At 36.6% G+C, this 22,195-nt stretch overlaps 1 long non-coding RNA gene across 2 annotated transcripts in view; it reads right to left on the bottom strand.

Annotated features, from left to right (window-relative positions):
• LOC138920359 (uncharacterized) overlaps positions 1 to 22,195 on the bottom strand; it is a 94,765-nt gene that overhangs the window by 47,556 nt on the left and 25,014 nt on the right. The window contains exon 2 of one of the 2 annotated variants that reach the window (XR_011431412.1): positions 12,095 to 12,155. The exons of the other annotated variant lie outside the window; for it this stretch is intronic. This is a non-coding gene — a long non-coding RNA (uncharacterized lncRNA). The remainder of the gene's footprint in view (positions 1 to 12,094; positions 12,156 to 22,195) is intronic. 2 annotated transcript variants of the gene reach the window in all.

Below are 22,195 nucleotides of genomic sequence, written 5' to 3'. Positions count from 1 at the left end.
GTGAGGATGTGGAGAAAAGAACCCTTGTGTGCTGTTGGTGGGAATGTAAGTGGGTGCAGCCACTATGGAAAACAGTATGTAAGATCCTCAAAAAATTAAAAATAGAACCACCCTATGATCCAGCAATTTTACTTCTGAACTTTTCTTTTTAAATGAAAATCCAGATTGTCAGAGAGAAAAGCAAGTTTAGACTGTAGAATTGAAGATACTTAAAATCAACTATTTGGCTGGATTTTGCTGTAAGCCGATACCAGATGATATCTATGTGAATATCTGGCTTTCAGTCAAATAAATAATAGAAAGATGCTGTGGACCACTGCAAAGCAGAAAAACATAACTTTAAATGTAAGTGACTTGGCCAAACTACACAATTAGTAAGCAGCAAAGCTCAGATTCCCTAACTCCTGAGACGGTCTTCCTTCCACCTCATTTCACAAATATATTGAGTATTTTTCTTATCTGAACAAAGCCATGATGAGGATAGTATTGGCTCCATTACCATTAATATTAAGGTGGTTCCAAAACTCTGTCTGTAGATCTGTCTGTCTGTCGGTCTCTCTCACACGCACACATCTACACGTTTACATAAAACTATAAACGGAAAATACAAAGCTTGAAAGAAGAGAGTCCTCTTTTCCTTGAATTATCTATGTAAGTCCCTTGATTTTCTCTTTGTTGACAGTCAATGTGTCCTGCAAATTCAATTAAATGTCTTAGTTTTCTTACTCTCCTCAGTTTCCTTCTCCCATTTGATAATCCTGTGACAATCCATTCTTTCCAAGATAATAAATTCGATGATCCTCTGAGGCATCCTGTCATTTGTGGCACAATGTTTTTCTTTGTCAATTATCCACTTTAGGCCCTGTGATCTACTTTCTGCACGGCAGGAGACGTCCTTAGCTTAGCTAACCGTGGCTATGTACAGTCAGAGAAGACACAGAGCAGTGCTGGTGCTGGTAGCCGATTTCTTCCCCTGTGGTGTGCGTGATGCTTATAGAGTCATATGGTAGAGCATCCTCTTGGTTCTGTTCAGCTGTGTGAATTCTAGTTGCCCAAGAGTTTAAAGTGCTATTATCATAGAGTGAATTCCAGAGATTTATAGCATTGTTTGCTACTTTCCTGTCTCACCCAATAATTGAAAAGGATACAATCCCTCATTTAAAATAAAGTACACAATAGTGGTAAGAATTATATTTGTTTCCCAGGTAACGACTATTCACTCTTGATCAACTTCAGACATGGTTCTCCTTTACAAAATTGATAGGTTTTTTTTAAGATTTTACTTTTTCCTTTTTCTCCCCAAAGCCCCCCAGTACATAGTTGTATATTCTTTGTTGTGGGTCCTTCTAGTTGTGGCATGTGGGACGCTGCCTCAGCGTGGTTTGATGAGCAGTGCCATGTCCGCACCCAGGATTCGAACCAACGAAACAATGGGCCGCCTGCAGCGGAGCGCGCGAACTTAACCACTCGGCCACGGGGCCAGCCCCCACAATTGATAGGTTTTAATAGGCAGAACCATAAATAAGATGCACTTGACATCACAGTCTCAGGAAGAATATATGTTTGGAGGAAGTAAGCTTCTCAGTAGTTTTCTTTCTTTCTTTTTTTTTTTAAAGACTGTATTTGAGTTTTGTCTCTTGGTGCTTTTTTTTTTTTTTTTTTCTGCTTTATCTCCCCAAACCCGCCCTGTACACAGCTGTATATCTTAGTTGCATGTCCTTCCAGTTGTGGGATGTGGGATGCCACCTCAACGTGGCCTGACGAGCGGTGCCATGTCCGCTCCCAGGATCCAAACCCTGGACTGCCGCAGTGGAGCGCGCGAACTTAACCACTCGGCCACGGAGCCGGCCCCTTCTCAGTAGTTTTCTAATCATTCATTTATAGCAGAAAAACACCATACCACTTATGTAGCTTATTTATTTTTCTCCTTAACTTTAATCAGGCCTGAATCACTGCCAATAGCTTTACCCATGACCACACTCTGACATTATGGTGTTCATTTCTTGTATTACATTCTTCTCTTTTTATTTTTTGACAAATCCAGGAAATTAAAATTGTTGCCAGCAATCCAGATGCACATCGTAATCAGAGTTTTTTAGATAAAAAGTATTTCTTTGGTTTGCCTTCTTGAACTTTGAATATTTCAAGCCTTCACCTCTGGGATATAGATGATGGTCTTTGTCACACTGCAGTAAATTAGCCAGAGTCCCATGTGTTTCATTATACCTCGCATATTGCACTTGTAAGATCAGCATTAATCCAAAATGACTTGCCTGCTGCAGTCCTAGAGACTCTCGCCTTCTTTGGGCATATAATTCAATATGTATAAGAAAAACTTTAGATTACAATTAGCAATTACCATGGTAAAAGCTCAAAATAAGGGGAAAGTGTACAGAAATATCCCCAATATGGGAAAGGAGGAGGTAAATTAGAGAGATCATAAACTATTCTTCAAGCAGTTTATTGTCTTTTTGTAACTCCTCTAAAATAACAAAAACAGGAAACGGCTAAATGAGAGAAAACTACAAGCTCTGTTGCTTCTTTCACTTCACTCATATTACAGAAAAAAGCATGCATTTACATAATTGAGCTTTCACTTCATGGCCACAAACTCAGTTTTAAAAGTTACCAGTGGGGGTGAGATTTGTTTTTATCAGCTGTACAAATCATAGGTTACATCAAACTAGGGGTGCTTAAAGCAAAATTCCACGTGGTCAAAGAAACCATATGTCTCTTACCAGAAACACCAAGAGGCAATAAACCATTATCTGCTGTCAAATCATTTACATTCTAATTACGCTTTCCAAGGAATTCAGGAGTGGATCACTGAGGCTTAGAGCAGACCAGAGGTAAGGATTCAGAATTTCCATTTGAAAAAGTTGCTCCATTGGGACCAAAATGAGTAAATTTGAGGAATGCTCCAGTTCCCAACTGAAATGCAGGAAGCGCAAGCCAGCAGGGCTTCCTCTGCCAAGGGCTTAGTCACCAAAAAAACACTTCATGGGAATCCACCAGCCGGCCAAGGCCAACCGTCTGTAACGGCAAGGAGAAGGGCTCAGAGCTGGTGGATCCGTCATGCCTCTGTCCAGATAAACCTGTGCCAGCAGTAGAGGGAGGTGAGAGTTGGGCAACTGGGATCCCAAGTGTTATAATTTATAACTGGCTTTTATAATCGTAGCAGCATTAAAAAGAGACAAGAATGAGCTTGCAGTGTAGGGAGAAAGGAGCTAGAGATAAAGTAAACTTTGGCAGATAAAATAGGTGATGGTCTCAGAGGTCGAAAAGACAGATGGCTCATTTCTTACCCTCTGTCTTGGCTTGACCAAAATTTAGTCAGACTTCTCTCCTCCCAACAGGGCCCAGAACTTTGGTTTGCCCCCAACTCTTAGCAAGCACTAAAATGCAGAACATCCCTCTTAACAGATCATCTTGAGAATCAGCTGACCGTAGCCAGAAATATTTCACATCAGACCTCCTATATCAGGTGGTCTGCTCACTCCCTCACTTGCTGACTTTCTCTTTAAAAGATCCCGCTGGCCCCTCTTACCTCTCCCTTTAAAAGAAGAGCCTTTTTTCCTGTGATTTTTTAAACCCCTTTATTCATGTATGATTGACATCTGTTTGATTTTTGAGACACTCGTGGATCTCAAGATCAGAATGTTTTTCCTATGGCAAGAGGCTTTTTGAATAAGATCTATTCTTATCTAAGCCCGGATTTGTTTTCATCTGACACCCTGAAGATGGGAAATAGGCTCTTTTGATTAGGAAACAGAGCACTTTTACCTGAGTAGCTTTTTTCTGTTTGTTACTCTTAACATCTATGCCTATTCCATTTTCTCTGGTTTTCCAATGCTGGAGGCTGAGTTCTCTTCTACCTTTTAGTGTCAATCAATCTTTTTATGTATCATTACTTTCTTTTGGTTGGTTTGGCTTTCTTGAGGAATTTACATTCCAACAGGAGAAATCTCCCAGTGTCTCGAGATCCAAGCATTCTTCAGGGTCTGATCATCCCCTAGGATGACAACATCAATGTACCGAGGACTTGAGCTTTGCTGAGAAATTTGAAGGGAGGCAAAGCAATTCAGTAAAAGTTCAGAGGAATAAGATCCTGTTTTGCAAAGCATCCTTTCTGAATTTTCAAGTGGGATGACCTTGGAAATATCACTTACTCCCTCTAATCTGCCATAAAATAGGAATAAGAATACCTATATGTTAAGAGTTTTATGCAGATTAAACGGGGGAAAATCACTGTCATATCTACCGTATGTACTAGTACTAAGAGACGCTCAGGCAGTGATAGATATATTTTATCAGTCATCAGCTCTTCTTGACTTAATGTCATAGATATCACTCCAAGCAGTCCCCATCTCTCCATTTCCTGTGGCTGCCTTACTTCTCCACTCTACTAGACTGAGGTAACCTCCTTGAGGACATACCTTATTTGTCTTCTTTACTCCCAGGGCCTGGATCAGAGGAATCACTCGACAAAGGCTTTTTGGATAAAGTTTTATGCATGTTTATAACCTAAAACCAGAGATGAAAGGTTCATTTTTCCTGATATCAAACAGATTTTTCTGGAGTCTCCTTGGTTTACTTGCAAAGACACCACAAATGCATTATGAGGAAGTTGATTTAGATGTCCTTGAAAGCCCATTTCAAGGCTAAGATTATCTAATACTTTAGAAAAAAAAGTGCTGATTTGTGACAATGTTTTATATTTTCTTAGTCTTAAGCATCTACACAATGGCTTGTGTGATGTGATGCCAAAAAGCCAGAGGAAACAGTGAGAAACACTGTCATGCCTCTAGATATTTTACTTACTTGGTGCCAAACATCTGGATGTTTAGAAACACTGACTGAATTTTTCACTTTTCACCTGGGCGTTTGGCATTGTATAGACAGAACAAATGGCAAGCAGACATCCTGGCAGAGCATACACTGAGACATATGGATGTGGGTGGTAGTGTCTTAACATTCAAGCTGTTTGTCACAGAAGGAGAGGTTCACAATGGCGTTTTCATCAAGATGATACGTTCTGTCGTTGAAGGGACTCTTTCCCCAACAGAGGCTTTTAGCCATGTTTTGAGTTACAGCAACTCTTTGCCTTCCTGTGGTATATCCTTGTAGCCCTCAATGGTGGAGCTAATTAACTACTCTAGAAAAAAGATCTGTCAAAGATACTGGGAGTCAGGAGGAACTCAATAACCCACTACTCAGGCTGAGCCAGTTTTGATGAGTGACCAGTTCTTACCTTATTTCCATTTTCAAGGCAATGTATTCTGGCCTTGCCTGCAGCTTTGCTGTAACAAACCCTCTATAATTATTTCATTAATTCTATTAATTAGTCTTTGTCTTATAGTTTTGTTCTTAATAATTGGGTTATTGCTTCTTCCTCAGACTCCTGAGGCCCTAGAAAAAGTTCCCTAGTCTTATGGGTTTTCTTTCCTCCTATATGCTACACACGTGTCTTTATGTCTGCCTCTGTTCTACTGTTTGTGCCTCCGCCATCACCTCAGGCATCCTAGCTTAAACGCTGCATTAGTTAGGACATGTTAGATGCTGCTGCTATGATAAACAACTTCATAATTTCTATGAGTTAAAACAAAGTTTTCTCATTCACAATGTCTATTAAAAATACAGGAAACTCCAGAGCAGCTGTCTTTTTTCTCACATTATGGCTCCTTATACTAAGGTATGCTTCTAAGATTACTTTAGCAGAATCAGAGTAGGCTGGAGGGTTAAGTACTGGCAACTAAACACTTGCCAATATTTCACTTCAGCTAATATTACATTGACCGTTTCTGGCTTAGCTCAAAGGTGTGAAAAGCTGGAAGGAAGGTTTCTGTCAGCCTTGCAGTAAAAATTAGTCAGCTTAACTTCAAACTCATAACCTTTTTTAATCCATTGCAGAGCTGATGTTGCACAGCAACTAACTGAACCCAAATCTGAGGGGAAATGCTAGGATGAGTGATGCAGGCACACACTAAGCTGGGGTAGAAACAACCTAAGAGTTTAGCTGTAATAGTTGAAAGATTGATAGTAGTCAAATTCAAACTGATGGGGTATCAAACATTTATTTTGCTGGTAAAACCAGCCTGTCATAATCACATGGTATCTCTACAGGAATTTAAAGCCCATGTTGCCCTGAGGGTAACCATAGCTACAGCCAATCTCAAATCCAGCCCAATTACTAACTAGATTAATTCAATCTCCTTGATGAAGGATCTAGCAGAAGGAAAGGTGTGGTCAGGCATAAATAAATATATTTATCTCAGTCAACTATCCTACATACAATGTCTGACTTTCAACAAAAAGTATATGAGGCATATAAATAAGCAAGAAAAAAACCCTCTTAGAGGAGACAAATCAAGTATCAGAATCAGACTTGGATATGGCACAGACGTTGAAACTATATGACAGAGAACATAAATTACCATGATTAATATGTTAAAAATTCTGGAAAAGGTATATAAAATGCAAGATCTGATGGGTAATTTCAGTAAAGAGGTGAAAACTGTAAGAATCCAATGAAAATGCTAGAAATCAACAACACAGTAACAGAGATGAAGAATGCTCTAAATGGCCTCATAAGAAAACTAAACATAGCTGAAGAAAGAATCAGTGAATGTGAAGATAGTTCAATAGAAATCAAACTGCATGTGTATGTGCAAGCACACACACACATAAAGTGAAAAAAAAAGTTTGAAAAAGCTGTGGAACAACCTCAAATTTTCTAACACATGCATAATTGGTATCCCAGAAGAAAAGAGATAAACTAGTGCAGAAGAAATAGGTGAAAAAATAATGACGATAATTTTCCAAATTAAAGGACAAACAACAGAGCATAGAACGAGGAAGCTTAGAGAGCACCAAGGAGGATAAATACATAAAATAAAACAAAACAACAACAAAAATATAAGCACATTCTGTACAAACTGATGAATATAAAGGACAGAAAATCTCATTGCTATTCAGAGCAAAAAAGAGATGTTATTGTACCCAAAGGGTTAACTCAGCAGGTTTGGGATGTTCAAACTCTGAATATTTCAAAGAAACTTGCCCTTGACCAGATCCTGGGAGATAAACTCTAAATCCTTGAGATACCCTGCCTGATAAGAGTTTCTTTGTATATCTGGGGCCTCAGGTCATGCCAGATATTTTACACTAACAGTATGAATTATTGCGGGGTCCTTGGACCATGCCATCATCAGTTTGACTTTAATAACCAAGTAAAAATGGGGAATCTAAATCTAAAGCAAGGAGAAAGAAAGAAATAATGAAGATAAGAGTAAAATACAATGGAGTTAAAAACAGGAAAGCAATAGAGAAAAATCAGTGAAACAAAAGCTGATTCTTAAAAAAAAAATAAACCATTAAATGATCTAGTGAGACTGACCATGAAAAAAAAAACAACAGAGAAGACACTATTTCCCATTGACAGGAATGAAAGAGGGGATATCACTGCAGACTCTAAGAAGAAAAGGATTAAAAAGAATACCATGAATAATCTTATGCCCATAAATTTGACAACTTAGATGAAATAAAATGATTTCTTGAAGCAGAAACCATTAAAACCCACTCAGGAAAACATATGTAACCTGAGTAGCCCCATAACTATGACAAGAATTGAGTTTGTAAAGTTTGTATTTGAAAACCTCAGATGAAAACAGAACTCCTGGTTCTCACGGGTTTGCTTGTGAATTGTACCAAGCATTTAAAGAAGAAGGAATAACATGCAATCTCTTCCAGAAAATATAAGAGAAGAGAGTGCTTCCAAATTCATTTTGTGAGACTAGTATTGCCTAATACCAAAACGAGATAAAGACCCTACAACAAAAGAAAACTATAGATTAATCTCTCTCCTAAACGTAGACACAAACATTTTTAACAAAATATTATCAAGTTTATTCCAGCAATATGTAAAATAATAATACATCATCATCAAATAAGATTTATCCAAAGAATGCAAGAGAGGTTCAGCATTCAAAAGTCAATGTAATTCACCACATTAACTGATTAAAGAAAGAAAATCATGTTACCATCTAAGTAGATGCAGAAGAAAACATTTGTCAAAATTCCACGTCCATTTGTGATGAAAACTCTGAACAAACTAGGACTAGAAGGGAACTTTCTTAACCTGGTAAAGCCATTTACAAATTTCCATGTAGCTAACTTCATACTTAATGGTGAAAGATTGAATGATTTCCTGTTAATATTGAGAAGAGGGTACTCATGTTCTCTCTCACTACTCCTATTCAACATCCTATGGAAGTTCTAGCCTGTGTAATAAAGTAAGAAAACAAAAGGATACGGATTGGAAAATAAAAGAATCTATTTATAGAGAACTTAATTATCTACACAGATAATACCCAAAGAAAAAAGTTGCTAGAATTAACAACTTAGTTTGGCAAGATTGCAGAATGCAAAGTCAATATACAAAAATCAATTGTATTTCTTTCTTTTTTTTTGAGGAAGATTAGCCCTGAGCTAACTACTGCCAGTCCTCTTTTTGCTGAGGAAGCCTGGCCCTGAGCTAACATCGTGCCCATCTTCATCTACTTTGTATGCCTGATGCCTACCACAGCATGGTGTGCCAAGCGGTGCCATGTCTGCACCCGGGATCTGAACCTGTGAACCCCAGGCCGCGGAGAAACGGAACATGTGAACTTAACTGCTGCGCCACTGGGCCGGCCCCTCAACTGTATTTCTATGCACTAGTGATAAACAGTTGGAATGCAAAGTTTTAACTATACATTATATTACACATATTTCATACTATATATATATAATATATCATATATCACATATGTTATTTATCTCAGATAATTTACAATAGCAACAAGTAAAATTAAATACTTAGGCATAATTCTGACAAAATATGTGCAGGATATATATGCTGAAAACTACAAAATATTGATAAAAGTAATTGTAGAAGACCTAAATAAATGGAGAGATAGATCTGTATTCATGGATTGAAACACTCAATATGATTAAGATATCAATTCCTCCCAATTTGATTACAGATTCAAAAAAATTTTCATCTTTTTATAGATATTGACAAGCTGATTCTAAAACGCATATGCACGGGTAAAAGTAGTAGAAACGTCAAGATATTTTGAAAGGAATGAAGAACCCACAATGCCTGATTTCAAGACCTATTATAAAACTATAAAAATAAACTTTTATGAACTATACGAGTAATCAAGACAGTGTGATTTGGTGAAAAGATAACTACATGAGTCAATGGAACAGACTAGAAAGCCCAGAGGAAGAATATTCAACAGATGTTTAAAGAAGACTCAACGCCAGTTTAATAGAGGAAAAGATGATCTTTCAACAAATGATGCTGGAGCAGTTGTACACGCAGAGGCATCAAAAAAAAAGATTGTTGACCTATATCTCGCGTATTATACAAAATTAACTCAAAATGATCCAAATGTAAAACTAAACTATAAATCTTTTAGAAGAAAATAGGATCAGATCTACATTTTTATGTCTATTTAGATAATATAACGCCAAAAGAAATTTCGTTCACCAGAGCAAGTGGGGGCCATCTTTCTACAGGTTCAAAAGATGCAATGGAGCAGGATGGGCTGGAGAATGTTACCGTCACATAGACATGACTCTTAGTGGTGTTCTGCATTTCTTTTTCATAGCGTGTGCACCTCATGTGCTTCCTGCCTCCAATGGACTCTGTTGACTGGCGTAGTATGAGATCTGTCTTTAGACATTCACTCTCAAATATGTCCTTTTAAAACTACTAAGTCCATGACCTTTTCACCATGATCAGACATTCTACTTTTCATTGTCTATTTGTTAAATTACCATATGTTTATTTAATGTCTTTATGGGGTGTTACACACCCCATATTTCCAACTCTTATTCAGTCACAGACTTACAAGATCTTAGGTCTTTATCTAATTTCACCCAAAATAGTCAAGAAGACCCATACTCTTTTCTCCTTTTCTTTGTTCACCTCATTGCTGAGGTAGAAAATGCAGTGATGTTGTTTCCCTGCTCTGAGATTCAGAGAAAAAGTTAGAATATACTTATCTCACATATTTCCTATCTACAAAACTATGGTTTGTTTTGAGATTTCCTCATTTATATCAGATCTTAGAAAGTTTTCCCATATATCTCTACCCTTAGTATATGAATGGACATAGTAAAATCATGCTTTTTCTATTACCAGGTATATTTGAGTATTTCAGTCAATTCAACAAACATGCAAACGTCCTTCTGTCAAACATTATATAACACATTGAAGATCTTTATTTAGCCTTGCTTTGAAGCTGTATATTATTTACTGGGGGTCTACCCACTGATCCTGGGGTATAAAGACCCAAAGGCTGTTCAGAAATGGGCCAGTCAATGAACTTTAAAATTATATAAACATTTGTGAATTTATGTATTCAATGTGTGTGTGACTCTTTTTTTTGGGCTGAGACAAGGTGTTGTAGAAAAAAACATGTACCTTTATTCAGTCTCTCAAAGGGATCTGTGATCCATTAAAATTTGGAATCCACTAGTCTAGAGGGAGATCAACATGCTAAACTAGCAGAATGTTTTCTTTCTTTTAAAAAAAATTACAGGCTACTTTATTCATGCAGGAAGGTGCAAAAAGTACACAAAATAAGCACTGATTTTTTTCGCCACTCAGATATATCAAATGCCACCACGTAGCCATGTTTTCCCCCAAATTTTCTTAAGCAATAGTACATTAAGGGTAGAGTTAGTCATAGAAAGCTGCACTTTCTCATCTAATTTCATTTCAAGGAGCAAAAAGATAAATATTCCTTCTCTCCTCCCTCCATGTGCCATCCTGTGTGTGGGTGGAAGTGGGACTGGATCGCTTCTCCATGCTCAACAAGCCAGTCGTTTTTCTAGTTCTACAAAAGTAATGTCATTCTGAGGCTCATTTGCAGACTTAACATCCATTTTTAAAAGTGACTTACCACATAAGCGTGATGATTATTCTCTTATTGCTCCCACCTCCACCGCATATCCGTGTTCCTCCATTCCTTCCTGCCTTGTGCCCCAGGACGCTATCTTCTGTAGATTGTATCTTCTAAGCTCCCTTGCCAACTGGCTTCTCTTTGGGTTCAGACAATGGGAGGTGCCCGCAGGTGATCAAGCAGGTGGGAAAAGATGGAGATCAGGATATTTCCTCTCTCTTCTCTCCGTGCTTTTGAAAGATCTCCAGATGAACTTATCCGTCCACTCCGTGACAACAGTATCTACTGGATGGCCTCTTCTCCAGAGTTGCAACTCTCATGAAGCTACTGATACTCTGTCCTTTCTTCATCTTCTCACCTATTGGGTTGTAATGCCATCCTACCGTTGCTAGTCAGTTGGGTGTTTTACAATAACTTGTTTGTTCTCTTAACCCTGACATACGTCTATAAGTAGATTTCATTTAAGTATATTCATGCAAAGCATCTGGAGTGAATTCTGTTTCCTGTTAGCACCCTGACTGACGCATATATATGCAATGATAAACAGCTAGCTTCCTTTTTTATAAAACTTTCTGTACTGCATTGTTTTCATGATTTGTGACTTTTGACCCTGAGCTCTTCTTCAATGGGTATTTTCAGAGGGCATCTCATATGCACTATATTATGGAACTATCCTTTATAGTGGAGGTTTGCTGTATGTCTGCCCCTTGCTAATTTCTTTCCACGTTCTTCTTTAGCTATACTATATTTCCGTTTCCAGATTATGTTCTGTTTTTACTCCAGGCATGTGCACATATTATTCTCTCTGTCTTTCTTCCTCCTTCTTCATTTAGTTAATTTCAACTAATTCTTTGGGTCTAAACTTAAAACCATTTCCTTCAAGAAAGGCTTCTATGTCCCTTTCCCAGATCCAGGGGATCTGCATATGGGCAGCCTGCATCTCTCCTGTCATATTTATCACACTATTCTCTAATTTTCAATTTTATGCTATGTATCCCACACTAAAATCTGATATCTGTGAGAATAGGAACTATGTCTGCCCTCTCTACTCTGCCCAGCACAATATCTGTTACATAGTAAATGCTTAATAAATAATTATTGAATAAATAAATAATGAATGCTGTTTCCCATTATCTCACCTTAATAACACAGGACTGGCAAAATAAAATATTTAAGTCTCCAACTTCAGCGTAGGAGTTTCTAGGAAGAAATTAGTACATGTGAGATTCAACATTTCTATATACTTAATGTAGATTAAGCCCATGGTTCTGCCTTGATAGGCGCTAACATCATTAAATTGAAGAGCCTAGAGAAGGATGGTGAGAGCTCTTAAAACTTAGCGATACACCAAGAATCAAGTTCCTTGTAGGTTACTAAGCAGAGGTGCATGTTTTTACATTAGCATTTTGCTACAAGTCTTTTAGTGGCATTTTGTTAGTGGTTACTTACAGAATTAAATGATTATTTGATGAACATATACTGGCTACTAAATATATCCAAGAGATTAATCGATCAAGCAGAAGACACCTAACGCTAGTTTTTTAAGGTCAGTTTTCTTGGTCCCTAAGATAGCCAAATCCTCTTTATATCATACATATTATTATCATAACGTTAATTATATCTTCATCGTAATCACCATTATCATCATCTTTGCCACAACTAAAATATTTTGTGCTTAGTGCTAAGCACTTTGGTATTTTTCTTGGATTTTCACAATTGCATTCCTACAACAGTACTGTGGTGTAGGGGCTATTATCACTATTTTATAAATAGTGACACTCAGACTCAGCTAGTTTATGTAACTTTTATAATATGAGACATCGAGTGAATGACAGAACTGAAAATAGAACCACAGAAAATCTAATTCTGTAGATCTTAAGCACTATGCTAAAGTTGAATTGTAGAAAATTCTGAAAATATAGATAATCAAAATAAGCCTTGATTCCTACCATTTTGATGCATCTACTGTGAATATTTTGGCATACATTAGACTATGTTGTACATGTTTTTGCGTGGTTGCTTGCATAGATGGATATGCTGTACATCTTTTATCTACCTTGCGAATTAAATTTTCATTCTTACCATTTTTCTGCTTTGTTCATGTGGAAAATATTTGCATCATCTCTAATGAACACGTACTGACCCAGGAAATGAAATTACCGTTGGTTTTAAAACAAAATATGTTTATATCCTTATTACAAAAGTAATTAATATCACTTTAGGCATTTACAAATATACAGGTATGCGAAAATTCTAAAAGATCATAGTTTTTAAAGGAATGGAAAGGATGAATCTTTTTAATTTTTTTAAACTAGAAAGAATATACTAGGCATCATAATGACCAAAAACTCATAATTGCATTGCTCTTTTAAAACTTTTATCCCCTTTGGAATTGTTATTTAGACAAAGCACTGGTCTCTTTTTCTAGTAGACGGTGCTTCAGGGTCTATGTAGGACTCTTTCTATTTACTATGAGAAAGTGTGTGTGTAATATTTTCTATGGTGTTAAAGTTATATTCCTGTACTAGTATTTTGTGAATGCCCTAGAGTATTTTACACTTAAATTTATAGGTAAATAGTAAAGATTTATATATAAAGTCTTTGCACTTGTTACGTATATAGTGTTCTTTCTTTGTTTAGATGGATAGATTTTGCTTCATATCTTAGTACTTCTTCATTTTTTATATGTCCTTATCAATATTGGGCATTCCAAACCTTAACTCTTAGAATGAAGTGTTTTCCTCTGTTTAAATAACTTTATGTAGCACTTAATTCTACGGTATGCACAGACGTATATAAGTGATTTAAGGTAATGGTAATATTATTATAAATTATTATAGAATATATGTTGGTTCTACTAGCTTTTTCCCTCTGCTAGATTCAGTCCAAGAGAATCAGTAAAGATTTTCCTGGGTCTGAAGGCAGCACAATTAATTGGGAAGCATCTGTTCTGTGTTAATTATATGTAGTATAATGAAAGTCCAAATTGATCTGGTCCTCCATCTCTCAAATTTTTTTCCACTTACCTCTTCAATGTGCAGAATTTGGAGACATTTGAAACCTGATTTGTAATTGAACAATTGACATTAGGTAACGATGGAGTCTTAAGGGGGCTTTCAAGAGGATTTAAGTCATAATTGACCATCTGAGGGAGAGGGGTGAGACACTTCATCCCACTGGAGCTGACAACATTAGGAATGCTTACGTGGCATTATCTGAAATTCTAATTCCAAACCCATCTGGATTTTTTTAAGGAAAAATCACGTAGAAAATGTTCTCATTTTCAATAAATGTTATATTTAATTTCTTGCCTTAGGACAAAGATTTGTCTTTGAGGCAAGGTTAGCTAATGCATCTTTTCCCCTTGCTTAACACTATTAACATTGCTGCATATTCATAGATTCCTACCACAAGTATTTATCAGGAATTTACAGGCATATGTTAATCTTTAAAGATTTCTTTTTTCCCTCAGCCTCTGGAAACGGTGGTGGTTGGAGATTGGATCTCCGCATACACAGTGCCCTGTCTTTTCCTCTCCCACAGTGCAATTCCAGGGACAAAGCTACTCAGTAGCTCCTCTGAAGAACTGAACGGGGCTGAGAACTTGGTTCTAGGTGGGGATACACAGGAAGGAGGAAGAAGTGTTTACTTACAAGCATGATGAGGATTTCATTATGTAGGTGCTGGTGTTCATTTGGAGGAGGTGGTTGGATAACATAATTCTAGCAAGAGAGAAGTACCCATGTAAAGGCCTGGAGATGATTAGCATGGTGTAACTGAGGAAGTAAAAGAAGACCTGCCCCTAGAAAGAAAAGCAAACAGAAGGAGAAGGTGGGGTCTGATATGTCCCCAAGTTGAGAGACATCAAATGGCTTACGTAGGAGAGGCACCTGATGAGATTCCTCTTTTAGCAGGAACACTCTGGTTACTATACAGAGAATAGTTTGGAGGCAGGAGGAACTAGGGGCCAGCCCAACACTTGGAAGACTGCAGCACTAGTCCTATTAAAAGATGACCTGTAGGGCTGGCCCTGTGGCCTACTGGTTAAGTTCGCGCGCGCCGCTGCAGGCAGCCCAGTGTTTCGTTGGGTCGAATCCTGGGCGCAGACATGGCACTGCTCATCAAGCCATGCTGAGGCAGCGTCCCACAGGCCACAACTAGAAGGACCCACAACGAAGAATATACAACTATGTACCAGGGGGCTTTGGGGAGATAAAGGAAAAAAATAAAATCTTTATAAAAAAAAAGAAGATGACCTGTGAATTCTATCAAGGGTATTCAGATTAAAATGGAGACAGAGCTCAATCTGTATAGGAACTCTAGTTTTCCGATAATCTTTACAACTTTGAAACTCACATGCAAGAGATTTCTAGTCCTAAAACAATATACTTCATCAACAAGAATAAACTCAATGGCACACCCTTCTTTCTCCAGTGTTTGCCATTTATGGATATTTCCAAGGAATTACTCTCTCTTCATCTGAAAATAATATTATAATTGAACAATAGAAGAACAATGGCTTTGGAGAGAAAAGATGAAATATATTTTTTTTCTTAGTGGGAATTTTTTTTTGATCATCCAGAAGTCTCAGTATGACAACTCTACTTGTCCCAGCCCCCAGGTCCAGGGATACCAACATGAATAAGTGGTAAGTCTTACTAATTTGGGGGATATGTAAAACCTTAATGATATTATTCTTGAAAATCCTTCCCCTGGAGGAAATGAGGAAAAATGTTATCAAAAAGAACTTTAAGAAGTGAATGGAATTAGGCAACCTGAGCCAGTCTGGTCATTCAGTGGGGTCAGAGCACATCAGTCATTTCTCCTTTGTAAATTGTCTGACAGTTGAAGCAGATGATCATATAAAAAATTGGAACTGAATAGATAGCCCACCAGGAATCAGAAACTTGAAAACAGAATCAGAGCCTTTAAAACAGGTAAAGAAAAGGTGTCAAGAAAGCTGAAGCAGTCATGACATCATGAAGGTCCTTTGGCCCCATAGCCAATAATGAGAACTTGCTTCAAAAGGAAAGACACAGAGTCAGGTGTCGCCTAAACTGTGTCTGTCAATCTACACTCAGGCCAGACTTAGATTAAAATAGAATCAGAGACTCTCACCTTGTGAACTAATCTATTTCTCTGCATTTGCATGTATTTTATACCTCACCTTGAATTTAAATTCATCCTTTTTGGCTGAACTAAATGAAGACATTTTCATGCTGTTGGTAAGATTGGCAAGGCCTCAGGTCACTCCTAGAAAGTAGGGTAATGGCTTTGAGATGAAATTCCAAATGGAGAGAAAGTCAGAGTTAGATCAACTGAACAGGGACAGAACAAAGGTGTTAATCCAAGAGAAAAAGGAATAGCTACCCATAGACACCAGAGCTCCTTTCATCTGGGCTACCATTCAAGTATAATAACATTTCCAGATGAAAAGAGATTAGATTTCATAGAATTGTTGATAAATGGAGAATTAATAAAACCTAGATGAAGTGTGTATCACTGACTTTGTAAGTGTTAATGGAGTTACATTGCTTTAGGACTGGGTTTAATGTTGTATGCAAGTTTCAAATTTACATAAATTATTATAGGATTGCACCAACCTACATAAAATTGTTTTCTTTCATATTTTTTTTTGAATGGGAAGGAGTGAGAATAACATATGATGAGAGTAGCCACTTGCCTGTGACTCTTGTAAATCAGATGGCTTCTTATTTACAATTGGGAATAAAAATTAACTAAAATCTTAATCTCACTATCCCCAAGAAGGCCATCTACTGTGATGCCTGGCTCTCCAGTTACACTTTTCATAAACTACCCTGGGCATATGAAGAGGATGCATGTTTGGTTTTACAATTTTTGAAGATCCCAGAACTTGCTGTTGATAACATTTCAGTGCCAAACAAACCTATTACTTGTAGCAAATGCACTTAGCATTCAATTGAATCTAATGGCTTTCAAAATGACTCAGTGTAGTCATATAGCAATTATCCCTACTAATGGAGCAGAACAGTAGCATCAATAATTCCAAAATACGGGTTATATAAAGATCTTTTCCATTTGGCCTAGAATTACATTGTGCTGGCATCTATCCTTGAGCATTAACCTTCAATGCAACATTTCAAATGATAGAGCTCTCATCTAGGAATCAGGAAAAGTAGACTTGAATTCTTAGACTAACTAACATCTTTGTGCCTCAATTTCCTTATTTGTATTAAAGAGTGAAATTATTAACCATTTAAGACTGAGTTCCAATGTTACCTACTAAGGTAGGAGCTAGCACACGGGAGAGTGGAGGTCTCATGAGGTGGCCTTTAGGCCACAATCACCTAGAGTGGCCTCTCTTGACTGTGTTTTACGTTTAGTGAAATACATAAAAATGTATTTTTTTAAGTTTTTTTCTTTAAAAAGAAAGAAAAGAAAATCATTGCGGTAGACAGTCTCTAAGACCCTTTCTTACTTGAAATTTTTGTTGCTATATGTTTATTGAATATCTAATATTTTTTAACGGAATATTCTTCCCCAAGCAATTGCCACCAAGTGAGGGACTCTGACTGTGTCAGGTTGCATGACAGTAGACAAAGATCTTTTATTACTCACCTACTCTTCTAGAGTATAGCTACTTTACTAACCAAGAGCAAAAGTGTAGCATTTTATGTTGTCCAATTATTATATGACATCCATTGGCTCATAAAATGAATCGAGTACTTATTTCTCTGAAAGACATGTTATCTTTGTTAAGTAAAAGGTCTGTGTATTTTTAAGGCTGTCAATGGTGTATAACAAATCATAACTTCTTCTGCTAGTGAAGGATAATCTAATTTCCTTTTTGATTACACACAAAGCTAGTACTGAAAGTCATCATTTTTCAGGTTTTCAACAATGATAATTCATATGGGTTTTGTTGTTGTTATTCTTTAATCAAATTGCCCTTAGCTCATGGACTGGCAAGAACATTCATGAACATTATAATGAAAATATCTTGCATATGTTACATGAATTAAAACTTTATTTTCTATATTCTCTCCAACAACACTGAAAAGATAGGCCCGCAGGTCAATGGCTTCTTTAGAGACTTCAGTACCTGAAGTGGGTTTAGACTTTTAAAAGCTGAACAGTGTAGATTTGAGAGCTGTTGTCTAACTGGTATTTTGATGGTGGATATTCCCCCTAACAACGTTACTGGGCTGTCCCAAGTTGCTCGGTTTACAAAGACTGGAATTTCTAGTACACATTAAGGCCACATCTGTACATTCTATAGGAATGAACAATAATCAAAGACTTCATCTGACTTATGCTTTATTTGTAGCAAGGCCTTTACTTATCCTGCCAAAAAAGAACCAAAACTCAGATGGATGAGGTTAGACTAATTAGAGAGAAAAAATGTAATTGTAAAACTTGGCGAAAAAACTAGGGCCCATGTGCATTTCAAGGTCCTTTACTGAACCACTTAGTATGTTATAAAATTGATTTAATGACACATGCACACACAGATGTAGGTCACAAATGTCTCCACCACAAGCATGTATATACTTTTTAAATGTTTTAAGAGAAAATATCTAGGGATTTAGTGACTACAAGTTGAACAGTTGAGTATAAAACAATCATATAATACAACTTGGCAAAAATTGCCAGGTAGAAACAGACTTTATTTGTAGAAGCATAGCAGTGTAGCATAGTATTTAAGAAGAGCTTGACTCTGGAGCCAGATTACCTAAATTCAAATTCCAGAAGAGCCACTCACTAGCTGTGTCATATTAAGCAAGGGTTTGCCAGCTCTGAGACTCACTTTCCTCATTTTTAAATGCAGATATTACTAGAACTTACATCTGAGGTTTAAAGTGAGGTTAACTGGATTATTCCATGTCAAGCACTTACTTGATGAAAGCTGCCACATCATAAGTTGTCCACAAATATTATATTTTTTACGCACTATTTGGTATTATGCATATTATGCATTATTTAAGTGTATTATTATATAATTATACTGTCATTTTTATTGTGGCATTTAGATCAAAGGCAATAATAAGTTGATCAAGATGTATCTATATCATTTCCACACAACACACTTCAAAAGGACATTTTAGAAACGGCATAATTTTCAGAAGCAAGGGCTAGGTAATAAAATATGGGTAAATAATGCTATAAGAGGAGTTTTTAAAGAGTCTAGAATATTAAGAAGGCAGACTGGAAGGTAACATAGCTTCAAATATTATACGGGTAATCCATCTGAGAGAATTAGGCTCATTAAGAAAAAAATCCAGGATTCACTATCCTGCCACTATGAGGACAAAAGCCACAGAGTAGAAGGGAAAAATGAGTTGGGTCATTGATGACTTCATTTAAACCAACATAGCTGGATGGCCCCCTGATTTTTTTTTGGGTGACACAATTAAGCATTTTTCTCTTTTAAGCCACTAAAGGTGGTAAGGTTTTCTGTTACTCTCAGATGAACACAATCTTAACCCATACATTATGGAGGCAAGGAGAATACAGAGCTGATTGGATTATCCAAACCAAGAGAAGGCCACCCAGAATTGTATACATGTTATTCCTTTCCTCGATGTGTCCAGCCTGTTTCAAAGTGTGTTTTGATATATAAACGGGTCCTCAGCCCCGTTCCCAAACTTAGCAAATGGCCAGTGCTCATAGCGCATTTGGCCATAGTGCAGTCCAGTTTGGTATAATGAAACAGCTATCAGCAAGCAACAAAATCTTCTTCCAGTGAAGAATGTGATTAAGAAATGTGCCATCTGGTATTACAAATCCGAGAATTTACGCAATTCACTGGTACCTAATATCCTCCCATTGATGTGGTATTGAAGGTCTTGGCAATCAGGCAGGACATCTGGACTCCAATGAGACTCTAGGAAAAGATGTGGATTGTAAACTGCTTTTGTGAGAATTCACAACAATGGGTAAAGTCTAATAACAAAAACAGAATTTCACACTAGCAATTCTAAGGGCATGAGTAGGACAATTTCTACCTTTACCATACCCACATACTGTCTGACTTATTCAAATTCACTTTTTTTTCCACCATACAACTGAGTTTTTGAGTGGTAAGGAATTTTACAGATCATGTATTTTAGATATTGAATAACATTGCCTTTTCTCATCAGTGGCAGATCGAGACATGACCTCAAATCAACTAATTAATTTTTATTAATTTTTCTAAATTTTGGAGATATATACATATAAAAACTATTTCAGTAGAAACCCTTAGTAGAACTATTTCATAAATAAAATTTATCTATTCCATTTTTTTGAATAATTCTCTGTGATAAGAATTATTCAGGGTGCTTAGAGACATAACTATTAATCTTTAATTAAATGGAAATTGGAGACAGACTCATTCATGTATAAGAACTTATTATATAAGTGAGGAGAAAGAAATGAGAATGGAATTATAAGATGATATTGTCTCACTAAGTAGAAAAATATAAAACAGTTTCCTCATTTAGTAATATCTACAAACATAAGCTTCAGAAAGATTAAAGGCCTAGATATGAAAGGTAAATTATAAATAATAGAATTTCATGTATTAGAATTTCTTTGTGATCTATGGTTGGGAAAGGACTTCTTGACCTAATCCTCCACAGCACAAAAGACAAGAGGAAAAATTCTGTTTGTTTTCATCAAAATTAAAGATTTTTATCAATAAATATCATTGACAAAGTTATAACATATTGAAAGAAAACATTTATAATGTCTAAAAGTAAAAAGGATTTCATATCTGGAAAATATAAAGAACACTTAAAAATCAATAAGTAAAAGGCAACCAAGTAGAGAAATTGACAAAGATTACAATACCATAATCCCCACAAGGAGAAATCTATTATTACTAGTAACCATATGGAAGAATGCTTGAACTTATTAGTACATACAGACATGCAAAAAACAAAGAAACGAAAAATAGGAAAAACAAAAAGAGAGAGAATTTTAAACCCTTAAAATTAAAAAACACGTATAAAACTGATTGATGCCAAGGGCTGGTAGGAATGTAGAGATACAGGGATCCTTGGGCACTACTGGTTGAAGCGTTTTTTGTTGGATTGAGTTATGTATAACTTGTGACCCAACAATCTCACTCAAGAGCATATGGTCCAGAAGCCTGCTCACCCTGCACTTCCACCCCACATCGCTGCAGGGAAATGCGTGAGAATGTTCACGGCACCATGATTTCCAGTAGTGGGAAATTGATGGCAATCTAAGTACTTATCACAGGAAAATGCATATTATGGAATACTCTTCAGAAGTTAGAAGCAATTCTCTAGATATTCAAAAAACACCAGTAGATCTTAAAAACATATGAAAAAGCGTAAAACAGAATAGGATGAATATTGTAAGACCTTTTGTGTATTTTTGGAATACAAGAACAAAAGCCCCACATGTAAAAGACATATACGAATAAAAAGAATAGACATGAAACAATTGGAATAGTCGCCCACGGGGTGGGGTGGGGGATGACAGCAGGGAACAGTGAGAAAATAAAGGAATTTTTAAAATACGTAAAACAGTTTAGGGGCTATGCAGGATGGAATGTCAACATGTCATGAAGAAAGCAGTATGAGTAATTCAATTTTCAGCATCTGGGGGTGTCCTCACAAAAAATAAACAAACATAATAAACAAACAGCAAAAAGATCATTTAATGATAGATCACAATAACCTGGATCACAATGTTTATCATAGGAAACCAAGACTAAAAATTTATAATGCTCAGAATAAAGCAGAAAAACAAATTGCAGCATAAGCAGTACACACAGCCCAAGTAAAATACATAGGATTACATCTAATGATGCTAGAGTTTATTAGTTTAAGGCTACATGAAGCTTGGGGAGGGAGCAAACTCCAAGGAGGCCTAATGCTATGTCTTGTAGGAGAAGTAATGGAGGAAAGTGACAAGACCGCAGCTTTGCGTTCCGATGTCCCTGTTTTCTAATTTGGATTCTACCTCTTTCGAATTGTGTGATTTAAGGAAGATTATTTTAATTAATTCCAACCCACAGTTTCTTCCTCTTTTAGATGGGAATAATATTAGTTACATAGCAAATGTGTTGGGAATATTTCAGATACTGTATGTAAAACAAAAATAAAATTAGAAAGAAATAAAAATCTCACCCGACCTTCAGTGAGACAAGATTAGAGTAAGAAACAGGAGCAAAGTTAAGTCAATTAGTATTGAATCTTTAAATCCTTAAACAAGGGTCAGAATCCACATTTAAATGGCCAGAACTT

The sequence above is a fragment of the Equus caballus genome, chromosome 23 (genome assembly GCF_041296265.1).
Source record: "Equus caballus isolate H_3958 breed thoroughbred chromosome 23, TB-T2T, whole genome shotgun sequence".
Classification (NCBI taxonomy): domain Eukaryota; kingdom Metazoa; phylum Chordata; class Mammalia; order Perissodactyla; family Equidae; genus Equus; species Equus caballus.
Note: the sequence above shows the minus strand (reverse complement) of the source record. Positions and strands in the feature narration are given on the sequence as shown.